Here is a 5,912-nt window from a genome sequence, read left to right on the forward strand (position 1 = left end):
TTGGATGCATGTTTTCTTTGTTACGTGGTCGTTGTTTCTAATAAATCAACATATCGTATCGAAGAAGTTAAATGCTGCGTGAATTGATTATCTGCCCAATTTGAGAGAATTAATTCTCCGAAATCAATTTATACCTTCAATATGTACGTGATTCACTTTGAATCATTATGCTGCGAATTGAAAATTGAGTGGGAGCTTGTCTCCCATGGCCGACGAGGGCAGATCAGCAGCGGAGAAGCAGCGCCCTTGCGAAACTTCGCGAGATGGGCAGGCTGCTACGGCGGAGTTCGGGCAGCATCACGTCGACAACGCAGCGGCGGGTGGCGGCGACCGGACTTCAGGCTGACCAGGCCCTCGGGCTGGCGCTGTCTCGACTGGGTGCTAGCAGCAAGCTGCGACGCCGGGCAGGCGATCAGCGATCAGAAACGCATCAGCGCCGGAGAGGAAGCAGCAGCGGTGTGCAGCGAGGACGACGCAGCAACGCAGCAACGTTGCAGCAGAAACAACACGGACAGCAGCGTCAGTCCGTTTGTGACAGCGGGAGCGACCGGAGTTCGGGCTGCCCATGCTGTAGGGCTGGGCCGTCTCGACTGGTCGCTGGCAGCAACGGTGATGACGCAGCAGTAGTTTCATGTTGGAGCAGCAGCAGCTGCGTAAGCGACGTCACAGCAGTGACGAGGACGACGCACAGCGTCGTCGTCACGCAAATAGCAGCAACGCAGGAGCGCCGTCAGCTCGAGTGGGAGCCCGTCGGCATATTCCCGGACTCGTGAGGCAAAGGCAGCGCTGCAGCGGAGCAGTGGGAGTCCGACGGAGAGCTAGATTAGGGGTTTTCCTATGCCTAGTTCTCGTGACTTCGCTTTCCAAAATTTGATTAGGGTTTTAAATCCTTGGATTCAATTTCGGAAATAATTCAAGATTAATTTGGAAATAAGATTTCAATATATCTTTTGTGGATTTTATATATTATATGAGATTTGATTTTGTATTAAATCATGGATTAATTATAGATTTTATCCTTATTTTATGGATTTGTAGGGATTTAATTCCTAGATGAATCCTAGTTAAATTAGGATAATGACAATCTAATTTTTTTTAATCTATATCCTATGGATTTATGTGGATTTATCCCTAGACAAATCCTAGTTGGATTTAGATAATGATAATATTAATTTATCTTATCCTATGAGTTTATATGAATTTATTTATAGATAAATTGCAGATGGATTTGGATAGTGATAATATAATATTTTATTCTTATCTTATAGATTTATATGGATTTGTTCCTAGATAAATCTTGGATAGATTTGAATAATTATAATATAATATTATTTAATTCTATAGATTTATATGGATTTACTCCAAGTTAAATCCTAGATGGATTAGGATTAATATTAATATTGATTTATTTTATCCTATGGATTTGAATAGATTTAATTCTATTAAGACAAATCTTAGATGGATTAAAATAAGTATTAATCCAATTTATCCTTATCTTTTGGATTTATATCCTAGATAGATTAGGATAAAGATGATATATAAGAAATCCTTAATTAATTGGATTTAGATAAATTTATTTATCTAAGAAATTCTAAGTAATGTTTGATATATTCTGGATGTCTATTCTAAATAGAATTAAGATTTGTATAAATCTTGGTTGATAGGATTTTATTTTTATCTTATGGATAATGATGGAACTGATTCTATCTAGTAATATCCTAGTACGATTTAAATAATGATAATCTTAGATCAACATTATCTTGAATTGTAGGATTTGATTTTATCGAAATAAAATCTTGAATAATCCTAAATGGATTTAGATAGTTAACTCTATCTTGATAAATCCTATCAGTAATTGGATAATTATGATCCAATATAAAACTTAATTATTTAATTGATTCTCCCTTGACTAAATTAAATAATTATCAATAATTATTCGGTGTGTTTAAATGCCATGCATCAAATGGATTTATCTGTTTATTTGGTGTTTATCTATTTTAAGTGGATTATCTGCTTTATCTGCTTATGTGATAATTATGCAAAAACCATACAAAATATCTAAGTGATGATTACAACAAGTGCGTTGTAAATGGTCTCCATCGATTGGACTGACAAATTTTGTGAAGCTGATTTTCTAATATTATCGCCACCTACAAAGTAGGGACAATAATCCTACGAAAACAGTAAGTTCATAAGGGCGGACTTCTCACATAATAAATAGAATGAACTAGAAAGTGGTTCCCAATATTATTGCCACCTGCAAAGTGGGGAAAATAATCCTAAGGAACTGCGAGTTTCAGGGTTCAATCAGAATTTATGAGATAGCTTGGTTTTGTTATCAGCACATGAACATTGTTATGGGAGTGTGTTGTAGAAATAAAATACTGTAATGCTAAATCTGATGGTCGTGCTTAGGCAGCATTAGGCGTGTTGACCTCCAAAGGAGGAAGATATTGATGCGTCGGTGTTGTGACCAGTAAAATTGTCAAAATTTTAATGCGTATTAACCTCCAAAGGAGGATACAATTTATTAATTTTGCTGTTGTAAGATACATAATTGTTTTGTGGTTATTTGTGATTATGTATTGAGCATGAGTATGTGATAATAAATTTATTTGTCAAATCTTCATTATGTCATTTAACATTTGTCTGCGATCCTTAAAGAAAGTAAACTCGAATGCCTAAATTATGTAGACCGGAAACGAAAGTGGATAAGATTCTCATCGCTGAAAGCTTGGAGTTTATACTCAATGATTCATGTCCTCCATTTCCTCGACATAATTCCACGAAAAATGTTTGAGAATGCATTATGCATGTACTTGACAAGATCTTTGAGGAATAAGGTCAAGCTATTTTCCTTTAAGTAGCTCGACAAGTCTTGGTTAATGACAATGAAAGATGGATATCAATAGAATCTGTCAAGATGATTCGATTGGAATATCCTAGAGTGACAGAATGTTTTGAGGATCTTTTGATCACTCAAATAGTTTCTGACACAAGTCATCGCCTAAAGTAACAAGAAATTACTATATGAAGGTTTAACTGAAAAGTAGAAAATCTTCAGAATAATAGTCGTTGTGTTACTATTAGAGGAAAGTAACATGATAGATGACGAATTCATAAAGGCTGCATTTTTCTTAAGTCCTAGTTCATTTGAACAAAAGACTAGATGTGGAAATGGGAGAGCCTAGATTGTCGTCGAAGTTTGTTTAAAGCGAGAAAAGATGCTTTGTGAGTTGGATTGACCTATTTTATAGAAGGACAATGACTTACACGACAATGCAACTTCTAAGTAAGAGATCTTCATCTAGTTAGGTTTTTGTTGCAGTGGGAGCTATTAATGCTCAACTATTGTTTTATGGTTGATGCTTAAGGCATCATAGTATTAAAATAATATAAGTGCGACAAGGTTGAGTATTCAACAACACATCAACTTCTTAGTCATTGAATGATAAAGTATTTATGGCTCTTAGCCTTAAGGCCAAGAAAATACTTAGAAATTGTTCGAGCTAATCTAGACTATCAAGATTTTAACATTTCGTTAAATAGCTTGACAGTTGAGAAAGTCTGTTTAATGCACTATGAGTTAGAATCATTTGATTTTTCAAGAGATTCAGAATACTTATAGAAGTGCAACATAGAAAGACTAGCAAGTCTTAATGGTTTACATCATAAGGAGGTGAGCAAAGGGTTATGATCAGTAGTGGGAGTCTAATCTCCATTAACGAATCCAAGCATTCATCTAATGAATGGGATAGTTATGTAAGAAGGAATCGAAGTCTTTTCTAAGACAAGTTTGATTATGTGATGAGTTGTACTCATTAAAATCTTATCATTGATGGGATAAACATTAAAGAAACTACCAACATCAGTACCTTCTACAAAACACGAGTTGTGGACTAGAGCGACTCTAGTCAAGCACATCTCAAGGTGTAATGTTGTTCCAACACGTGTTGGAAAAGTGTCCAAGAAATTGGAGTTGAGTACTGAGTCATGTTTTAAGGTTTGTCCCAAATGATGTATGGTTATATGTTCTGTAATATTCAAAGATATAATTCTTGTATGAAGATCAAGAGATGAACTACAAGCCTAACAGCGTGATAACTCTCAAAATAAGGAGAGGGATATCAGATTTTCCACATTACCAAGAAGTCATACCATTAGAAACTTTTGCACTAATAAAATCAACTTCAGTACCTAAGATTGTAAGAATCATATCATAGTGGGAGCGTTCCACAGGAACACAACAAGTTCATGGGTCTAAGAGTGTCGTAAGACTCAGTCTTAGATCAACTTGAACATAATCCCTTTAACTACAATGTAGTATTGGTTCATTTGGATATTCATCCTTGAAAAGGTGATAGATTTCAAACTACAATCTAAGATAGACAACATGTTTTACAAGACTTGCAAAACTACCTATAGGCTGTGTCAGTCAGTGGGAGCTAGTATATTTGCAAGTGTAAATATGGATCTCAAAAGGCTAGACAATGACAATGGGTTATGCCCAAAGAGAATTATCTTCTCGCTATCGTTGTGCCAGGATTTATTTGATCATATTGTCTATTAGAACTTACATAAATTAGAATGTATGTATTATGATTGTCAAGACAGCCTTCTATAAATAGAAGTCTTGAGGAAATCATCTACTAGAACATTCTAATGGATATGTAATTAAGGGCAAGAAACGCTTGATTGGAAGCTTATAAAGACCTTCGTGGTCTTAGGCAAGCATCTAAATCAGAGTATATGTGTTTTATCAAAATTGTCAAATGTCTGCAATTTGACTTTTGCCCATTGCAGTGCTGTAAGCACCAGGAAGTTGAAAGTGCATTAAATGTGGTATTATTGGTACTCTACGATGATGAAATCTACAAAAGTTGCAAACAACTAAGATTGGCATCTGGCGTAGGAAACTGGTTGTCTACCCAGTTTAAGATAAATGATTTAAGAGAAACTAATTACATTCTTAGCATCTAAGTCCTTTTAAGATTGCTAGAAAGAATGTTGAGATTCTCTTAGGAATCCTATATCTACACATTGCTTGGAATATTTAAGCATTAGAAATTCCATGAAAAGGTTTATACCTCTCAAGATGGAATTGTCTTGTTTCTAGTCAAGTGTCGTTTGACACTTAGTGAGATCAAGAATTATGAGACTAGTTCGGAGATAGTTGTCTCATATATGCTATAATGTGTACTAAGTTTGATATTAGTTGTGCTTATACATAGCAAGTATATATCATATTAACCATGACAAAGGATTTTGATTGAGGTAATGAATATACCCTAGTGCTTGAGAAAGACTAGTAACTATATTCTAGTTTACCAGTCATTCATGCAATGTCCTTGGGGTTACACTGTCTTAGTTTTATGACTAATCAGTGATCGAGTAAGTCATCCTCTGAATATGTGTTTACCTTAGGAATATCTTCCTAATAGCTTTAATCGTAAGTTTGAGTATGCCTATGAGTATTATTTTTTTATTACTCTAGTGAAGGCTAACTCAAGGGACACACGAGTTTATTAAGCTAGGCAATCACATATGGGGATGAAATTAATTAAAGATCAAGTACACAGCAAAGACATTATGGTGAAAAAGATATTATCAGAGAACAACCAAGCAGATTTTTCTTTCACTTGGTGAAATGAATGGTAGTTCGATATATCTAAAATCAATACCTGCTTTGTGTATAAGTGGGAGAGTTTTTGGCAGTGGGTATACTCGAAAGCATGTTTTGAGTATAAGTGGGAGATTGTTAGGTTTGGTATACTGAAAAGCATGTTTCGAGCAAGTTTAGCGCGAATAGAATCTTGCTTGTATACGTAAAACTCTACAATCCACTTTTAACCCGATTCAGTATTATTCGAGCAGTTCCGCACGAATAGAATCACTATTATTATTAAATTGTG

This window comes from Salvia hispanica, chromosome 2 (assembly GCF_029641045.1).
Source record: "Salvia hispanica isolate PSC_SH4W2 chromosome 2, Shi_PSC_v1, whole genome shotgun sequence".
Lineage (NCBI taxonomy): Eukaryota > Viridiplantae > Streptophyta > Magnoliopsida > Lamiales > Lamiaceae > Salvia > Salvia hispanica.